Genomic DNA, 21,374 nt, shown 5'->3' on the forward strand with positions numbered 1-21,374 from the left:
GCTCCTACCAATCCGCATCCCCGGAGAGCCCCGCACGGGGCCGCCCCTGAGGCGCTGAAGTGGGTTGAGCGAGGCTCGCGCTCGGAGCTTGGTGGTTGGGTTTAAATGTTGAATGTTTAACGGGCGGTGACCTTTGCCCCTGGGTCCCACTCCAGGACATTGTGACGTATTTACTGAGGCTCCCAGAGCTCGGGCCTTAAACTAAACCTCCATCAGATAAAGGTCCTCCAGCAGCCTGTTCCCGCTGGGCCGGGCCGCGCAGCACTGCCCCCCAGTCAGCAAGGTCCACGGCGTGGGCCCTGGACACCGGCCGGGGACCATTTCCCAAAACACGGGAGCCTCTTATCAACAAGGGCCGGCATTGACCACCAGATCCAACACCGCCCCCAGTGCGCCAGTGCAGCCTTCGGCCGCCTGAGGAAAAGAGTGTTCAAAGACCAGGCCCTCAAACCTACCACCAGGCTCATGGTCTAAGGGCTGTAGTAATACCCGCCCTCCTGTATGGCTCAGAGACATGGACCATATACAGTAGACACCTCAAGTCGCTGGAGAATTACCACCAATGATGTCTCCGCAAGATCCTACAAATCCCCTGGGAGGACAGATGCACCAACGTTAGCGTCCTCGACCAGGCCAACATCCCCAGCATCAAAGAACTGACCACACTCGATCAGCTCCGCTGGGCAGGCCACATTGTCCGCATGCCCCAGACATGAGACTCCTAAAGCAAGCGCTCTACTCGGAACTCCGTCACGGCAAACAAGCCGAAGGAGGGCAGAGGAAACATTACAAGGACACCCTTGAAGCCTCCCTGATAAAGTGCAACATCTCCACCGACACCTGGGAGACCCTGGCCGAAGACCACTCGAGGTGGAGAAAGTGCATCCGGGAGGGCGTTGAGCTCTTCGAATCTCAACGCCGCGAGTGTGAAGAGGTCAGGCGCAAGCAGCGGAAGGAACATGTGGTAAATCAGTGCCACCCACCCCTTCCTCCGACGAATATCTGTCACACCTGTGACAGGGTCTGTGGCTCTCGTATTGGACTGTTCAACCACTAAAGAACTCATATTTTAGGAGGGTAAGTAAGTCTCCCTTGATTCCGAGGGACTGCCTATGAAAAAAAAGAGGGATTGGCGGGACAATAACAACAACTTGTCTTTATATTGCGCCTTTATCACAGTAAAAGGTCCACAGGCACTTCACAGGAGGGTCACAGATTGTTTTGTCTATTCCGGGGTGGATCTGCGATTGTCACCGAATCGGCCTCCCACAATATCTACAGAATCCCGGGAATACCCGCAATCTCCCCAACAATGGTCTTTATCATCATCGGCGGTCCCTGGAACCAGGATGACTTGCTTCCACATGGGTTTGCAGTTGTTTCAATGAAGGAGCCGATATTCCAGTCCTGAACTCCAATTGAAGGGTGGAAGATGCCTGTGCCTGGTTTGTTTTAATTTGTGATTGACAGAGCTCGGCCTTTATCCAGCGGCAAGGGTTAACCAGGACAGCAGGAGACCTGCTCTGCTGCAAGGATCTAGTGCGCACACAGTGTGGGCAGGCCCGTGCTGCCCCTGGGCCCTCAGCTCTTCTGGGCCCCGTACCCTCATTCACCGCACCCCCGCCACGATTTCTCACCGTTCCTCCACCACGATCTCTCACCGCTCATCCGCCCCGACCTTCCCGCTTCTCCGCTGTACCTGCACCCCGCCGATGTTCCTGCCCACGCACCAAACTGCGACCTGGGTTTTGATGATGTCATCCAGTCGCCCACCTTGAAGCTGTCGCACACTTGTAGCAGTTCACTCTGGAAGCTGCAGTGGTATGCTCTTTTATCCTCCTGACCCATGGTGGCTTTTTTTTTTTCAAAAATATACTTTATTCATATAAAATTTTCACAATACATTGGAAAATAGTTCAATACCTTGCGGTCAGCAATTCCATACAATTCATTTAGATGCTGACAGCAATTCCATACGATGCACTACCGTGCATTTCATTTCAGGGTACAGTTTAGTACAATCCGTAAATCACGTTACATGTAGTACTGTGCAAATAAGGGTATTACATGGAGCAGATAATAACAGGTTTACATTACATTCCAGGATACATTTCAATACCGATCACGAATCATGTTACATGTAGCACTATGCAGACGAAAGCAGTACACGGAACGGATGAGAATATGTCCTCTCGCAGGTCGGGATGACCCACAATGTTCCAGGACCCTCGCTGCTCTTTTATCCTCCCGACCTGCGATGGTGTCCTCTCACAGGTCAGGGTGGCCCACGATGAATGAATGCCCCGGTAATAGGTTGCCCTGATGGCGACGCTCAGATGTAATTATTTCTGTGGTGCCAACTTTAATATTCTCCTGAAAGTCCCACTACAATCCAGTTCCAGTTCCATTGAGGGTGTAAAAGAAAAAATAGTCACCCGTGGCTAACTAAAGAAGTAAAGGACGGTATCCAATTAAAAACAAGGGCATACAACGTGGCCAAAACAAGTGGGAGGACAGAAGATTGGGAAGCTTTTATAAACTAGCAAAGAATGTCTAAAAAATCATGAAGAAAGGGAAGATAGACTATGAAAGTAAACTAGCACAAAATATAAAAACGGATAGCAAGAGTTTCTATAGGTATATAAAAAGGAAAAGATGGCTAAAGTAAATGTTGGTCTCTCAGAGGATGAGAACGGGAATTAATAATGGGGATCATGGAGATGGCAGAAACTCTAAGCAAATATTTTGTATTAGTTTTTATGGTAGAGGACACAAACAATATTCCAACAGTGGACAGTCGAGGGAATATAGGGGGGGAGGAACTGATCACAATCACTAAGAAGTAAGATAATGGGACTAAAGGCGGGTAAATCCCCTGGACCTGATGGCTTGCATCCTATGGTCTTAAGAGAAGTAACAGCAGGGATAGTAGATGCATTGGTTATAATTTCACAAAATTCCCTGGATTCTGGGAGGTCCCAGCCGATTGGAAAATGGTAAATGTAATGCCCCTATTTAAAAAGGAGACAGACAAAAAGCAGGAAACTAGACCAGTTAGCCTAACATCTGTGGTTGGGAGTCCATTATTAAAAAAGCAGTAGCAGGATATTTGGAAAAGTATAATTCGGTCAGGCAGAGTCAGCATGGATTTATGAAGGGGAAGTCATGTTTGACAAATTTGCTGGAATTCTTTGAGGATGTAACGAACATGGTGGAAAAAAGGGAACCAGTGGATGTGGTGTATTTGGACTTCCAGAAGGCATTTGACAAGGTGCCATATAAAAGATTACTGCGCAAGATAAAAGTTCACGGGGTTGAGGGTAATAGATTAGCATGGATAAAGGATTGGCTAACTAACAGAAAACAGAGTTGGGATAAATGGGTGTCGCTGGGACCCCAACTATTTACAATCTATATTAACAACTTGGAAGAAAGGACCGAGTGTAACATAGCCAAGTTTGCTGATGATGCAAAGATGGGATAAAAAGCAATGTGTGGTGAGGAGGACACAAAATACCTGCAAAACGACATAGATAGGCTAAGTGAGTGGGCAAAAATTTGGCAGATGGAGTATAATGTTGGAAAGTGTGAGGTCATGCACTTTGGCAAAAAAAATCAAAGAGCAAGTTAAAATTTTAATGGAGGAAAATTGCAAAGTGCTGCAGTACAGCAGGACCTGGGGTTATTTGTGCATGAAGCACAAAAGTTTAATATTCAGGTACAGCAAGTGATCAGGAAGGCCAATGGTATCATGGTCTTTATTGCAAAGGGGATGGAGTATAAAAGCAGGGAAGTCTTGCTACAGTTTTACAGGGTATTGGTGAGACCACACCTGGAATACTGCCTTGATTTCCGTATTTACAAAAGGATATACTTGCTTTGGAGGCAGTTCGGAGAAGGTTCACTAGGTTGATTCCGGAGATGAGGTTGTTGACTTTCGAGGAAAGGTTGAGTAGAATGGGCCTATACTCATTGGAATTCAGAAGAATGAGAGGTGATCTTATCGAAACGTATATGATTATGAGGGGGCTTGACAAGGTGGATGCAGAGAGGATGTTTCCACTGATAGGGGAGACTAGAACTTGGGGGCATAATCTTAGAATAAGGGGGCGCCCAAGTAAAACTGAGATGAGGAGAAATTTCTTCTCTCAGGGTTGTAAATCTGTGGAATTCGCTGCCTCAGAGAATTGTGGAAGCTGGGACATTGAATAAATTTAAGACAGTGGTAGACAGTTTCTTAACCGATAAGGGATTAAAGGGTTACGGGGAGCGGGCAGGAAAGTGGACCTGAGTCTATAATCAGATCAGCCATGATTGTATTAAATGGTGGAGCAGGCTCCAGGGGCCGTATGGCCTACTCATGCTCCTATTTCTTATGTTCTTATGTAAAAGGACGATGATAATCAGCTCTTGATGAATCATCTGACTCTGGCAGATATGGATGTGATCTTTAGGTTTGAGCTTCCCGTGTGCTAATCTTCTTCTTCTAATACCCTGTAAAAGGAGTTTACAAAAGTCATCACTGTAAGTACAGGATAGAACTTCAGAACATTCTCTCCTTCTTGTTCCTGTCCTGTGGGCCATGCAGCGCTGATACACCTGGGTAATCTGGGCCTGTCACTGATGATAAATCCCACAGCTCCCGTCCCACTGGACACACACGTGACAACCAATGGGCCCATGGTTTTCCTGCTGCCAGGCTCGGAACTCGGCCATCCTGTGAGGTTTGTGCCCTGCCCTGGTGCCATGCTCAATACGCGGCCATCCTGTGGGGTTTGTGTCCTCCCCTTGTGCCAGGCTCAATATACGGCCATCCTGTGGGGTCGGTGCCCTTCCCTGGTGCCAGGCTCAGTACACGGCCATCCTGTGGGGTGGGTGCCCTCCCCTGGTGCCAGGCTCGGTATACACCATCCTGTAGGGTGGGTGCCCTCCCCTGGTGCCAGACTCGGTACACGGCTATCCTGTGGGGTGGGTGCCCTCCACTGGTGCCAGGCTTGGTATACACCATCCTGTGGGGTGGGTGCCCTCCCCTGGTGCCAGACTCGGTACACGGTCATTCTGCGGGGTGGGTGCCCTCCCCTGGTGCCAGACTCGGTGCACGGCCAATCTGTGGGGTCTGTGTCCTCCCCGCCAGGCTACATGACGTCACACAGACTGCGTTGCCAGGTTACTGATGTCACACAGCTCACGTTGCTGGGGTTCTGATGTCACACACCCCTTCTTGCTGGGTTGATGACGTCACGCAGCTTGCGCTGCCGGATTGGTGATGTCACTGGCGCTGAGTGAGCGGCACCGCCTCCGACTGTGGGAGTGGGCGGGGGAAAAGGAAGATACTGGGCTGCGATTGGTGGACGGCCTGTCAATCAAGTCAATCAGCCAATTGCAGGGGCGGACAACGCCTCCCTGAGCGCGCCGTGAGGCGGCACTGCGCATGTCCAGGGAGCCCGGAGGCCGGCCGTTGGTGAAGTTAAACAAGATAGCGGAAAGTGAGCGGAGCTGAGTGTCCCGGGGGGAGAGGGGGCCGAGGGAGAGTGTCCCGGGGGGAGAGGGAGTCGAGGGAGAGTGTCCCGGGGGGTGAGGGAGAGTGTCCCGGGTTGTAGAGGGGGCCGAAGGAGAGTGTCCTGGGGGGAGAGGGGGCCCAGGGAAAGTGTCTCGGGGGGGAGCGGGTGCCGAGGGAGAGTGTCCCGGGGGGGAGAGGGGGCCGAGGGAGAGTGTCCCGGGGTAGAGAGGGGGCTGAGGGCGAGTGTCCTTGGAGACAGAGGGAGGGGGAGGCATGTGACACGGAATGGGGGGGGGAGAGAGACACTGGGTGGGAGAGAGAGAGAGATGGGGGAAGAGAGACAACGGAGGGTACGGGAGAGAGAGCGAGAGAACGGGGGCGGGTGGGTGGCAGATGTGAAGAGAGACATGGGGGGGGGGCGGGGGTAAGAGATATGGACACGCTCACACAGGCACACCCCCAGAATGACAGGGGAGGGAGGAGACTGACGTTTGCGGGGAGTGGGGAGGTCCGACAGGCGAGGGGGACAGAGTTGTGAGGGGGAGGGGGGAAGCGTTCCTGGGAAAGCTGAGGGACTTCGATAACCGTCCCCCTATCCCTCTCTTCTCCCTCTCCTCTCCCTCACCCCCATTCTTTTTCCCCTCCCCTGCTCCTACCCACCTCCTTCTCCCTACGCCCCCCGTCCCCGGGGGCCCAGTGAGATCAGACAATGTGTAACCCGGGGGGCCCAGTGAGATCAGACATTGTGTAACCCGGGGGCCCAGTGAGATCAGACAGTGTGTAACCCGGGGGCCCAGTGAGATCAGACAGTGTGTAACCCGGGGGCCCAGTGAGATCAGACAGTGTGTAACCCCGGGGCCCAGTGAGATCAGACAGTGTGTAACCCGGGGGCCCAGTGAGATCAGACAGTGTGTAACCCGGAGGCCCGGTGAGATCAGACAGTGTGTAACCCGGGGGCCCAGTGAGATCAGACAATGTGTAACCCGGGGGCCCAGTGAGATCAGACAGTGTGTAACCCGGGGGCCCGGTGAGATCAGACAGTGTGTAACCCGGGGGCCTGGTGAGATCAGACAGTGTGTAACCTGGGAGCCCAGTGAGATCAGTTAGTGTGTAACTTGGGGAGAATTCTGGTGATTTTCTCTAAGTCCAGACGGGTCGGACAGGGATCTGAGGAAAAGGATAAAATCAAACAGAAATACTGAACAGATATGTTTCTGAAACATTGGAAAAACAATTTACACTACATTCCACTTCACAACATTAATATTCTTCTAATTTTCTGCCCTGCCATAATTAGATCTCCCGGTGAATGGCGGAGTGATTGAGAAAGTTCCACAGCTGGAAGGAAACAGGGATTGTGGACTGAGAAACAACAGCAGGTGAACCAGCGCACGATTGTGAGAGCACCAACCAGTGAACCCCTTCCAATTGAAAGTGCTTCAATAGATCGACTCGGGAGAAAGGTAAGAGAAAGTGCCATTTACTCAGATACACACCGGTCCTGTAGACAGTACACACAGGTTACAAGGTAAGGCAGGAAATGAGACTTGGAGAGTCTGACCACCGAGCACAATTATCCAGCATGAGGCCGTGAAGTGAGATCACTTTCTGTCTCTAAACACAGTCTCAGTGAATCTTGTGTGTGTTTTAGAGTAAAGGGCTTTGATCTAAGTGGTGACTCCAGTTTGAGGCAGAGCCCAGCAGATGGACCGGTCTCTGTACATTAGGTGCGGCTACACTCACACCGACACCATCAGATCTCAATGTTCAAATATTTCCCATCTGGTGAGAAAGCCAATGGAAAGATTGAAGCGGAAGCACAGAGACAGTTCACTGATCACGATGCACAGACCCATCTGAAAGGCCAGCACGGCCTATCGTCCATAGAATCATTTATTCGTTCATGAACATTTAGAATTATAGGAACATATATTGATAACTACTAATATCGAAGCATTTCTGATTAATTGATCACTAGAGATATGTAGCATTCTAATATACTGAAACACAGATATGGAGAGTTGCAGTTTATTGATTGGCGTCGTACTTGTTCCCGAGATGAGCTTCTGAACCCATATTCCCTCAATCACCGAGTACACTTACTTCCACCTCCATAATATCGCCGGTCTCTACTTCTTCCTCAGCTCATCTGTTCAAACTCTCATCCATGCCTCTGTTACCGCTACATTGGATTATTCCAATGCTCTTCTGATCGGCCTCACACTCTCCGCAAACTTAAGCTCATCAAAAACACTCCTGCTCGTAATCCTTACTCAAGAACACAAGAAATAGCAGCAGGCGTAGGCCATACAACCCCTCCCGTCTACTCCACAATTCAGTAAGATCTCTATTCGATAGAGAATTTCAAAGATTCACAACTTTAGTGAAGAAATATCTCCTCATCTCAGTCTTAAATGGGCGATCTCTTCTAATACTAGGATCCCTACTTCGAGACTATCCAGACCTTGAATATTCGACGAAGAATTTTAAGTTTCAATGATATCACCTTCCATTCTAATAAACTCCAGAGAATATAGGCCTATTCTAATCAATCTGTCCTCAGCCCTCGCATCCCAACTTGTACCAATTTCCGTTCATCCATCACCCCTGAGCTCGCTGAACTACATTGGCTCCTGCTCCATCAATGCCTCAATTTCAAAATTCTTATCATTGTTTTGAAATCAGTCCAGGATCTTGCCCCTCCCTATTGCTGTAATCTCCTCCAGCCCTACAACCCTCAGAGATCTTTGCATTCCTTCAATTCTGGCCTCTTGAGCAGCCCCAATTTTCATCCCTCCAATATTGGTGGCCGTACCTTCAGCTGCCGAGGCTATAAGCTCTGGAATTTACTCCCTAAATCTCTCGATCTTTATAATATTCCTTAATACCTACTCTTTTGAACAAGCTTTTAGTCACCTGTGCTAATATTTCCTTATGTGACTGGGTGTCAAATTTTGTTTGATAAAGTTCCTGTGAAGTGCCTTGGGACATTTTACTATGTTTAAGGCACGTTATAAATACAATTTGTTGCTGATAACTGAAGATATTTTGAATTGTAATGACTCTGGGGTACAGTTTCCTCTGGGACTGATTCTCACTGGTGTACAGTTTCCTCTGGCACTGACTCTCACTGGGGTACAGTTTCCTCTGGCACTGACTCTCACTGGGGTACAGTTTCCTCTGGCACTGACTTTCACTGGGATACAGTTACCTCTGGCACTGACTCTCACTGGGATACAGTTCCCTCTGGCACTGACTCTCTCTGGGGTACAGTTTCCACTGGCACTCTGGGGTACCGTTTCCTCTGACACTGTCTGACTGGGGTACAGTTTCTTCTGGGACTGATTCTCACTGGTGTACAGTTTGCTCTGGCACTGATTCTCACTGGGGTACAGTTTCCTCTAGCACTAGCTCTCACTGGGTTACAGGTTCCTCTGGCACTGACTCTCACTGGGGTACAGTTTCCTCTGGCACTAGCTCTCACTGGGGTACAGTTTCCTCTGACACTAGCTCTCACTGGGTTACAGCTTCCTCTGGCATTGGCTCTCACTGGGGTACAGTTTCCTTTGGCACTAGCTCTCACTGGGTTACAGTTTCCTCTGGCACTGTCTCAATGGGGCACAGTTTGATCTGGCACTGATTCTCACTGGGGTACAGTTTCCTTTGGCACTAGCTCTCACTGGGTTACAGTTTCCTCTGGCACTGTCTCAATGGGGCACAGTTTGATCTGGCACTGATTCTCACTGTGGTACAGTTTTCTCTGGCACTAGCTCTCACTGGGGTACAGTTTGCTCTGACACTGACTCTCACTGGGGTACAGTTTGCTCTGACACTGACTCTCACTGGGGTACAGTTTCCTCTTGCACTGATTCTCATGGGTAAAATTTCCTCTGGCACTAGCTCTCACTAGGGTACAGTTTCCTTTGGCACTGACTCTCACTAGGGTACAGTTTCCTCTGGCATTGACCCTCACTGGGGTACAGTTTCCTCTGGCATTGACTCTCACTGGGGTACAGTTTCCTCTGACACAGATTTACTGTGTATCTAATTCGTGCTGCCCCTGCCCCGGGAGTGCTTGATGGGACAGTTTAGAGGGAGCTTTAACCTGAAACTGATCAGGAGCTGCGGGTGGAAAGTTTTCAGTGCAGTGACAGATCGTACTGCTGCTGAATTTTAATTGATAAGCTGCCAGCAGCGCAGTTGGGAAGGACACTGAAGTTTGCCCTGCAGCAGTGTGGAGGGAACTTTACTCTGTATCAAATCATACTCTACCTAGTCTGTGGGAATTTAGTGTGAATTTGAAAGCAATTGCTAGGGTAGATAGAGAGAAATTGATTCTGCTGTGGTGGTTGTCTAGGACGAGGGGACATAATCATAAAATCAGAGCCAGGTCATTCAGGAGAGATGTTCGGAAACACTTCTTCACTCAATGGATGGTTGAAGTGTAGAACTTCCCACAATAAACAATCGATGCTCGCCCATTGAATAATTCTGGGCCAGTTGTGATTTCTGCCCAATGACCCGTTGCTTGTTCCCTTGGATTGGATCTTTATTTATTCCCTATGGGTTCATTTCAGTTTCACTACTGGACCCACCACTCAAAGCACTTTGTCTAATCTGCCCCTTGGAATGAGCAGACTCCTCCCTCATCTTCCACACTGCACCAGCTCTCCTCCTCTTTCTCCCTTGGTTGTGTTCCACACTCTGGGCCTTGGGGCTTTCCCTGGAGATTCTCAGTATGAACAGGGGAAGTGTGTTGAGACAGGATGTCCCAGCTCTCCACCTTTAAAGGGACAAGGAGAGGATCCGCTGGGCTGAATGGCCCTGCTTTATGACATCACTGCAGTGCCTAGCAACCAACCTCCCTGAGCCCTGCTCGTTATGGGCTGGCAGTGTCTGATGGGACAGTGTAGAGAGAGAAAGACTTGGATTTATTTGCCGCATTTCACGACCACCGGACCTCTCAAAGCACTTTACAGCCAATGAAGTACTTGGGATTGTCGTCACTGTTGTAATAAGGGAGATTTACTCTGTATCTAACCCCGTGCTCTACCTGCCCTGGAGTGTTTGATGGGATAATGTAGAGGGAGCTTTACTCTGTATCTAACCCCGTGCTGTACCTGCCCTCGGAGTGTTTGATGGGACAGTGTAGAGGGAGCTTTACTCTGCATCTAACCCCGTGCTGTACCTGCCCTGGGAGTGTTTGATGGGACAGTGTAGAGGGAGCTTTACTCTGTATCTAACCCATGCTGCACCTGCCCCGGGAGTGTTTGATGGGACAGTGTAGAGTGAGCTTTACGCTGTATCTAACCCCGTGCTGTTCCTGCCCTGGGAGTGTTTGATGGGATAATGTCGACTGAGATTTACTGTGTACAGAACCTGTGCTCACCTAGCAAGTTGAGAAGAGGATGCAAATAATCTACAAAGGGATATAGATAGGCTAAGTGAGTGGGCAAAACTTTGGCAGATGGAGTATAATGTGGGAAAATGTGAGCTTATCCACTTTGGTAGGAGAAATAAAAAAGCAAATTACTATTTAAATGGGGAGAGATTACAAAATGCCATGTACAGCGGGATCTGGGGGTCCTTGTACAGGACACACACAAATTTAGCATGCAGTTACTGCAATTAGTTAGGAAGGCAAATGGAATGTTGGCCTTTATTGCAAGGGAGATGGAGTATAAAAGTAGGGAAATCCTGCTGCAACTGTATATAGCATTGGTAAGACCACACCTGGAGTACTGCGCACAGTTTTGGTCTCCTTATTTAAGGAAGGATACACTTGCACTGGAGGCAGTTCAGAGTAGGTTCATGAGGTTGATTGCTGAGATGAAAGTTTGAGCAGGTTGGGCCTATACTCCTTGGGGTTTAGAAGACTTGGAGGTGATCTTTTTGAAAGGTATAAGATTCTGAGGGGGCTTGATGGGTAGATGCAGGGAGGATGTTTCCCTCCATGGGGGAATTTAGAACTAGGGGGCGTAGTTTCAGAATAAGGGATCGCTCATTTAAAACCAAAATCAGTAGGCATTTCTTCTGAGGGTTCTGAATCTTTGGAATTTGCTACCTCAGAGCTGTGGCGGCTGGGTCATTGAATATATTTACGGTGGAGATCGACAGATTTTTCAATGATAAGGGAGTCAAGGATTATGGGGCGCAGGCGGGGAAGTGGAGTTGAGGCCTGGATCCGATCAGCCGTGATCTTATTGAATGGCGGAGCAGGTTCGAGGGACCAAATGATCTACTCCTGCTCCTATTTCTTATGTTCCATATGCTGCCCTGGGAGTGTTTGATGGGACAGTGTAGAGGGAGATTTGATCTGTATCTAACCCATGCTGTACCTGCCCTGGGAGTGTTTGATGGGACAATGTACAGGGAGCTTTATGCTGCATCCAACCCATGCTGTACCTGACCTTGGAGTCTCTGATAGGACAGTGTAGGTGGAGGTTTACTCTGTATCTAATCCATGCTGCACTTGTCCTGGGAGTGTTTCCTTAGACAGTGTACATAGGAACATACGGCCCCTGGAGCCTGCTCCGCCATTCAATAAGATCATGGCTGATCTGATCATGGACTCCGCTCCACTTCCAGGCTCGCCCCCCATAACCCCTTATCATTTAAAAAATTGTCTATTTCTGTCTTAAATTTACTCAATGTGCTAGCTTCCACAGCTCTCTGAGGCAGCTAATTCCACAGATTTACAACCCTCTGAGAAAAGAAATTTCTCCTCATCTCTGTTTTAAATGGGCGGCCCCTTATTCTAAGATCATGACCTCTAGTTCTAGTCTCCCCCATCAGTGCAAACATTCTCTCTGCATCCACCTTGTCGAGTCCCATCATAATCTTATACGTTTCGATAAGATCGCCTCTCATTCTTCTGAATTCCAATGCGTAGAGGCCCAACCTACTCAACCTTTCCTCATAAGTAAGCCCCCTCATCCCCGGAATCCACCTAGTGAACTTCTCTGAACTGTCTCCAAAACAAGTATATCCTTTCGTAAATATGGAAACTAAAACTGCACACAGTATTCCAGGTGTGGCCTCACCAAAACCTTGAATAGCTGTAGCAAGACTTCCCTGCTTTTATACTCCATCCCCTTTGCAATAAAGGCTAAGATACCATTGGCCTTCCTGATCACTTGCTGTACCTGAATACTATCCTTTTGTGTTTCATGCACAAGTACCCCCAGGTCCCGCTGTACTGCGGCACTTAGCAATCTTTCTCCATTTAAATAATAACTTGCTCTTTGATTTTTTTTTTCTGCCAAAGTGCATGACCTCACACTTTCTAACATGATATCCATCTGCCAAATTTTTGCCCACTCACTTAGCCTGTCTATATCCTTCTGCAGATTTTTTGTGTCCTCCTCACACATTGCTTTTTCTCCCATCTTTGTATCGTCAGCAAACTTGGCTACGTTACACTCGATCCCTTCTTCCAAGTCATTAATAAAGATTGTAAATAGTTGGGGACCCAGCACTGATCCTTGCAGCATCCACTAGTTACTGGTTGCCAACCAGAGAATGAACCATTTATCTGGACACTCTGTTAGTTAGCCAATCCTCTATCCATGCTAATATATTACCCCCAATACTGTGAACTTTTATCTTGTGCAGTAACCTTTTATGTGGCACCTTGACAAATGCCTTCTTAAAGTCCAAATACCCCACATCCACTGGTTCCCCTTTATCCACCCTGTTCGTTACATCCTCAAAGAATTCCAGCAAATTTGTCAAAATGACTTCCCCTTCATAAATCCATGCTGATTCTACCTGGCTGAATTTTGCTTTTGCAAATGTCCTGCTACTGCTTCTTTAATAATGGACTCCAACATTTTCCCAACCACAGACGTTAGGCTAACTGGTCTATAGTTTCCTGATTTTTGTCTGCCTCCTTTTTTAAATAGGGGCGTTACATTTGCAGTTTTCCAATCTGCTGGGACCTCCCCAGAATCCAGGGCATTTTGGTAAATTACAACTAATGCATCCACTATCCCTGTTGATACTTCTCTTAAGACCCTAGGATGCAAGCCATCAGGTCCAGGGGATTTATCTGCCTTTCGTTCCATTAACCTCCTTAGTGATTGTGATTGTGTTAAGTTCCTCCCCCCCATATAGCCCTTGACTATCCACTGTTGGAATATTGTTAGTGTCCTCTAACGTAAAGACTGATACAAAATATTTGTTTAGAGTTTCTGCCGTCTCCATGTCCTCGTTACTAATTCCCCGGTCTCATCCTCTGAGACCAACATTTACTTTAGCCACTCTTGTTTCCTTTTTATATACCGATAGAAACTCTTGCTATTTGTTTTTATATTTCGTGCTAGTTTACTTTCATAGTCTATCTTCCCTCTCTTATCATTGTTTTAGTCATTGTTTGCTGGCTTTTAAAAGCTTCCCAGTCTTCTGTCCTCCCAGTAGTTTTGGCCACTTTGTATGCCCTTGTTTTTAATTGGATACCATCCTTTATTTCTTTAGTTAGCAATGATGGCTATCTTTTCTCTCTCACCCTTTCCTCCTCACTGGAATATATTTTTCTTGAGAGCTGTGAAATATCTCCTTAAATGTACACCAGTGTTCATCAACCATCCTGCACTTTAATCTATTTTCCCAGTCCATTTTACCCAACTCTGCCCTCATACCTTCATAGTCTCCTTTATTTAAGCTTAGTACGCTGGTTAGAGATCCAACTTTCTCACCCTGCATCTGAATTTGAAATTCAATCATGCTGTGATCACTCATTCCGAGGGGATCCTTTACTAGGAGATTGTTTATTAATCCTGTCTCATTACACAGGACAAGATCTAAGATAGCCTTCCCCCTGGTTGGTTCCGTTACATATTTTTCAAGGAACCCGGCCCTTATGCACTCTATGAACTCTTCTTCAAGGCTACCCTGACCAATTTGATTTGTCCAATCAATATGGAGGTTAAAATCACCCATGATTATTGCTGTTCCCTTTTTACAAGCCCCCCCTATTTCCTGGTTTACGCTCCAACCAACAGAGTTGCTACTGTTAGGAAGCTTATAGACTACACCCACCAGTGACTTTTCCCCTTATTCCTTATCTCCACCCAAACTGTTTCAACATTCTTATCATTTGAGCCAATATCGTTTTTCACTATTGCAGTGATTCCATCCTTTATCAATAGAGTTACCTCACCTCCTTTTCCTTTCTGTCTGTCCTTTCAGATTGTCAAGTACCGCTGAATATTTAATTCCCAGTCCTGGTCTCTTTGCAACCACGTCTCTGTAATGGCTATCAGATCATACCCATTTGTATCTATTTCTGCCGTCAGCTCATCTATTTTGTTACAAATGCTACGTGCATTGAGACAAAGAGCCTTTAAGTTTGTTTTTTTACCCTTATTTCCTGCTTGTTTCCTCTCTCCTTCAAATTCACTTTCTTTATTTTTGCTTTCTAATTCCAGCTTTACTCCCCTCCCTACTGAATCTATTGTCAGGTTCCCATCCCCCTGCCAAGCTAGTTTAAACCCTCCCCAACAACACGAGCAAACCCCCCCGCCCCATGAGGATATTGGTCCCAGCTCTGTTGAGGTGCAACCCGTCTGGTTTGTACAGGTCCCACCTCTCCCAGAAGCGGTCTCAGTGTGTCAGGAATCTAAAGCCCTCCCGCACCATCTCTCCAGCCACACATTCATCTGCTCTATCCTCCTATTTCTCTACTCACTAGCTCGTGGCACCAGGAGTAATCCGGAGATTACTACCTTTTGAGGTCCTGCTTTTTAATCCCTCTCCTAGCTCCCTAAACTCTGCCTGCGGGAGAGGGGTGGGAGCAGAAACAGAGAGTATGGAATTGAACACAGCGAGAGTTAGCGCCTTAAGGGAAGGGGCAGATGGGAGGAAGGGGTACCAGTGAGTGTAGAACTGAACCCAGCCAGAGTCAGCACCTTCAGGGGAGGAGAGGGAGGGGAACCAGTGAGTGTGGAACTGAACCCAGCCAGAGTCAGCACCTTCACGGGAGAGGAACCAGTGAGTGTAGAACTGAACCCAGCCAGAGTCAGCACCTTCACGGGAGGGGAACCAGTGGGTGTCGAAGTGAACCCAGCCAGAGTCAGCACCTTCAGGGAGGAGAGGGAGGGGAACCAGTCAGTGTAGAACTGAACCCAGCCAGAGTCAGCACCTTCAGGGAGGAGAGGGAGGGGAACCAGTCAGTGTAGAACTGAACCCAGCCAGATTCAGCACCTTCAAGGGAGGAGAGGGAGGGGAACCAGTCAGTGTAGAACTGAACCCAGCCAGAGTCAGCACCTTCAGGGAGGAGAGGGAGGGGAACCAGTCAGTGTAGAACTGAACCCAGTCAGTGTCAGCTTCTTTTAGGAGAGGGAGGGAAACCAGTGAAAGCAGAACTGAAACCAGATAGAGTCAGCACCTTCAGGGGAGGAGAGGAGAGGAGAGGGGAGGCAGTTCATAGAAGATTCACGAGGTGGATTCCAGAGATGAGGGGGTTCTTATGAGGAAATGTTGAGGAGGTTGGCGGCAATATATTAGCATGGAAAGAGGATTGGCTAACTAACAGAAAACAGAGAGACGGGATAAATGGTTAATTCTCGGTTTGGCAATCAGTAACTAGTGGGTTGCCGCAGGGATCAGTGCTGGGACCCCAACTATTTACAATCTATATTAACGACTTGGAAGAAGGGACAGACTGTAACGTAGCCAAGTTTTCTGACGATACAAAGATGGGTGGAAAAGCAGTGTGAGAGAACACACGAAATCTGCACAAGGACAGACAGGCTAACTGAGTGACCAAAAATTTGTCAGATGGAGTATAATGTTGGAAAGTGCGAGGTCACGCACTTTGGTAGAAAAAAATCAAAGAGCAAGTTATTATTTAAATGGAGAAAGATTGCAAAGTGCCGCATTACAGTGGGACCTGGGGGTACTTGTGCATGAAACACAAAAGAATGGTATGCAGGTTCAGCAAGTGATCAGGAAGGCCAATGGAATCTTGCCCTTTATTGCAAAGGGGATGGAGTATAAAAGCTGGGAAGTTTTGCTACAGCTATATATGGTATTGGTGAGGCCACGCCTGGAATACTGCGTGCAGTTTTGGTTTCCATCTTTACGAAAGGATATACTTGCTTTGGAGGCAGTTCAGAGAAGATTCACTAGGTTGATTCCGGGGATTATGACGTGACTTATGAGGTAAGGTTGAGTAGGTTGGGCCTCCACTTTTTGGAATTCAGAAGAATGAGATGTTATCTTATCGAAACCTAAAAGATTACGAGAGGGCTTGACAAGGTGGATGCACAGAGGATGTTTCCACTGATGGGGGAGACTAGAACTAGAGGCCATGATCTTAGAATAAGGGGCCGCCCATTTAAAACAGAGATGAGGAGGAATTTCTTCTCTCAGGGTTGTGAATCTGTGGAATTTGCTGCCTCAGAGAGCTGTGGAAGCTGGGACATTGAATAAATTTAAGACAGAAATAGACAGTTTTTTAAACGATAAGGGGTTATGGGAAGCGGGCGAGAAAGTAGAGCTGAGTCCATGATGGGATCAGCCATGATCTTATTGAATGGCAGAGCAGGCTCGAGGGGCCGTACGGCCTACTCCTGTTCCTATTTCTTATGTTCTTCCCTGCCCGCTCCCTATAATCCCTTATCCCCTTATCGTTTAGAAACTGAGCCATTGTGAGGAGGGCCCAGTGACCCTGCTGGAAAATGCGCGTGTGAGGCCTCAGGTGAGGACAGTGGAATAGCCTGTGACATTCACTGTCGAGGTTCATACATGGATATTGGGCACATGGGTCACATATTGGAGAGAAACTGATGTGTACAACTGAACCCAGCCAGAGTCGGCACCTTCAGGGGAGGGAGAGGGAGGGGAACCAGTGAGTGTAGAACTGAACCCAGCCAGAGTCCACTCCCTTAGAAGAAGGAAGTGTACCAGTGAGTGTATTTCTTAGCCCAGCCAGAATTGGTGGTGAAAACTGGGAGCGGAGGAGAAACAGTCTAGAAATGTGTGATAGGTTTGGATTTCAACAAAGCAGGAGGGAAAATGTGTTGGACAGGGATTTGCAGCTTTGGAAGAACAAGAGAGGAAAGAATGTTCCATGTAAACTAGGGGCCAAGTTTCGACTGACCCATAGAACGGCGCACCTCCGAGAGTTCCGCCGACTTTCTAGAAGGAAAAGCGCGCCTAGTACTTGCCTCGGGATTCTCCACGATGATCAGGCCTGCTTTGGACTGGGCGCAGCGCAGCAGAAGCAGTAGCGGGCGGAGCTACAGCCCTGTGCCGAAGAGTGCCGGCTGCTGCGCACGCAGTAGCTCCTGGCCCTCCCAGCGCGTCGTGGCTCCGGGCGACCCTACCCCCGGCCGAGTGGCCCAGCCCAGGCCAAGTGGCCTGCCTGCCTCACCGTCCCTCGCCTCGCCGCTGCCCAACCTCGGGCCTCGCCTCACCGCACCTCACCTCGCCTCACAGTCCCTCGCCTCGCTGCTGCTCGACCTCGGGCCTCGCCTCGCCGCCACTGCTCTTGCCTCAAGACCTACTCGACGGCCCGCCCAAACACCACCTCTGCGATGGGGCCACCCGACCAGCTCTTCGCTGGGCCCCCCCTCCCACCTCCTCGGCGGTGGGCACGTCCGAATCCTTCACCGGCGACGGGCCCCGCCCGAACTCTTCCCCTTGAAAATGTCATCAGTCAGGCAGGCACGGCTGAGTGTGCGGCTGTGTGCTGCTGGAGGGCTCCCGGTCCTCCCGAACAGATAGGTGTTGCAGTAGGTGAGGTAGGAACTTTAAATTTTTTATTTATTGCTTTTTTAATTTATTTTTTAATTTTTATTATTTATTGATTGATTTATTGATCATGTATTATTGATGATGGTTCTTTAATTTTAAGTGAAGTGTTTAATGCTTTGTAAAATCCTCCAACTTCCCTCAAACTTTCCTTGCCCCCCTTCCCCCCCTCCTATTTCTTGCTACCTGCGCCTGATTTCTAAAGTGTCCACAAGGTTTTTCTGAGTGTACCAAAGTGGACACTTACTCAGGCCCAAATTAGTTTGGAGTAACTTTTCGATGTCTAAACTTGCTTAAATGGCCAAAACAGGCATAAGTGGCTGGTAACGCCCCTTTTGGGGAAAAAAACTGAACTAAAAAGAAACTGAACTAACTGACTGAAACTGGAGCAAACTAAATGTGGAGAATTGCAATTTCTAGGATACTCCAAAAAAAACTAGTTGCTCCAAGAAAATAGGAGCAACTCCTGTTGAAACTAGGCCCCTAGATGTGCCTATTCTGAATTTCTGTCTTGCACTGACAGTGATGAGTTTTATTATCTCCTTTTACAGCGTATTCGAAGGGGAGATTTTCAGACAGGAAACACAAACCAAACATCGCATCAAGATCTCACGGAGCAGGACTTGAATATCATCGGCCTTTGAAAGTGGAAGGAGAAATGTTTGTCTGTTCTGTCTGGGAAAAGATTTCAAATATCAGTGTGACTGGAAAAGCACCGAGACACACACCCGAGTGAGTGTTCCAGTGCACTGCCTGTGGAAAGAGTTACACAACCTAAAAAAAATCGCACCATTCACAGCGTGGAGAAACTGTAAATGTGTTGCGTGCGTGGGCGAGGCTTCAACTGATCATCCAACCATGGAGAGTCACAAGGATACCCCCACCATGGAGAAATTGTGGGAATGTGGTGACTGTAGGAAGGTATTCAGATCACCATCTGAGCTGGAAATTCATCGACGCAGTCACACTGGGGAGAGGCCGTTCACATGCCCCGTGTGTGGGAAGGGATTCACTCAGTCATCCAACCTGCTGACACACCAGCGAGTTCACACTGGGGAGAGGCCGTTCACCTGCTCTGAGTGGAGGAAGGGATTCACTACATCATCGCACCTGCTGACACCAGCGAGTTCACCCTCCTGACACACCAACGCGTTCACACCGGGGAGCAGCCATTCACCTGCTCTGAGTGTGGGAAGGGATTCGTTCGGTCATCCCACCTGCTGAGACACCAGCGAGTTCACAAGTGCCTGCAGAGGTTGGAATCTGCTGTTATTGCTGCTGTTAATCACATCCCGACTGAACCATGTTCATTCTGACAGTTGGGGTTTGTTTCTGCTGATGTTAATAACCCTATAACTGGACTGGACTTTAATATTCTGGATATATTGCTGATTGTGTTCTTGGGGCTGCAGTGTCCATGTGTGTTATCTTTCCCATTAATTCAGCGACTCACAACAGAAATTCAGTCTGCAATAAAATTATGATCTTTTACTTTAATTCTAAAATGATCTTTGGTACAAAATCTAAAATAGTGTGTGAAAGTTTCCACTGAATACAATCTCCAATTAGAAAGAGCTTGCTGACAATTCTTACTGACTTGCACATTACACACAGTGGCCCCTCCATTATCCACCAGAAAGAAGGAGAATGGGAATTGGTGGGGAATCAGTGTCTCCAAATGTTGCCCCTCCCCTCTGGTGTAGCAATCCCCTCGGCACGGAACTGGAGATAACTCCAGACCAAAACTGTACGCAGTACTCCAGGTGTGGTCTTACCAACGTCCTGTACAGTTGTAGCAGGACTTCCCTACTTTTATACTCCATCCCCCTTGCCAGCATTCTATTTGCCTTCCTGATTATTTGCTGTATCTGCATGCTAACTTTTTGAGTTTCATGTACAAGAACCCCCAGATCCCTCTGTACTACAACATTTTGTAATCGATCACCATTTAAATAATAATTTGCTGTTTTATTTTTTCTGCCAAAGGGGATAACCTGATATTTTACTGCATTATAGTCCATCTGCCAGATTTTTGCCCGCTCATTGAGCCTATCTATATCCCTTTGTAGATTCTTTGCGTCCTCCTCACAACTTGTTTTCCCACCCATCTTTGTATCATCAGCAAATTTGGCTACGTTACACTTGGTCCCTTCATCAAGTCATTAATATCAATTGTAAATAGTTGAGGCCCCAGCACTGATCCCTGCGGCATCCTAAAAATTACAGTTTGTCAACCTGAAAATGACCCATTTGTCCCGACTCTCTGTTTTCTGTTCGTTAGCCAATCCTCTATCCATGCTAATATATTACCCCCAACCCCGTGAGCTCTTAGCTTGTGCAGTAACCTTTTGTATTAGCAACCCCCCAGGGAGGATAATGGTACAGGCCCTGTTGAGGTGTGACCTTATCCGGCTTGTACAGTCCCCACCCCCTCAGGAATCTGGCTGTTCACACACTTCCCTCAGAATGTCCTGCAGCCTCTCAGTGACATCCTTGACCCTGGCACCAGGAAGACAACCTACCATCTTGGAGTTATGTCAGCGGCCGCAGAAAGGCCTGTCTGGCCCCTTTCAATATTGCCTTCCTGACCTTGCACCAAGCCCACACCCCCCCTCCCCCTCCCCTATACAGTTGAGCCACCCATGTTGCCTTGGACTTGGCTCTGGCTGTACTGCCTGAGGAACCACAGTATAGAGAGTGAGATGCACTCGAGGTCTCCTGCACTACCTGCCTGGTCCTCCATGTCTGTCTGACAGTTTCCCATTCCTTCTCTGCCTGCACACTCTTATGCTGCGAGTTGCCGATCCCTTGAAAGGTGCTATCCACGTAGCTCTCAGCCTCGCGGTTGCGGTGATGCACTCTGCTGCTCAAGCTCTGAAACCCGGAGCTCGAGCTCCTCCAGATGACGACACTTGTTGCGCACATGGTTGACCAGGACACGAGAAGCGTGGTTGCTCCACAACAGGGTTTCATCTGTTTAAACAGAAACAACTAAACTGTGTTATTTCCTGAAATAATCCCTGCTGTCTGTCCTGAATCAATTAATGTCACTACCAAATGCTGCAATGTTTCCTCCACCTCACAGGGTTCCATCTGTTTAAAGCCACAACAGAAAGGT

General features: G+C 48.2%; 1 long non-coding RNA gene across 1 annotated transcript; it reads left to right on the top strand.

The window, feature by feature from the left end:
* Positions 1–221: 221 nt before the first annotated feature.
* On the top strand, positions 222–19,705 carry LOC139254464 (uncharacterized). Its single transcript, XR_011592014.1, has 3 exons — positions 222–1,077; positions 6,798–6,963; positions 18,808–19,705. It is a non-coding gene; the product is annotated as an uncharacterized lncRNA (long non-coding RNA).
* The last annotated feature ends 1,669 nt before the right edge of the window (positions 19,706–21,374 follow it).

This window comes from Pristiophorus japonicus, unplaced genomic scaffold, assembly GCF_044704955.1.
Source record: "Pristiophorus japonicus isolate sPriJap1 unplaced genomic scaffold, sPriJap1.hap1 HAP1_SCAFFOLD_540, whole genome shotgun sequence".
In the NCBI taxonomy this organism is placed as follows: domain Eukaryota; kingdom Metazoa; phylum Chordata; class Chondrichthyes; family Pristiophoridae; genus Pristiophorus; species Pristiophorus japonicus.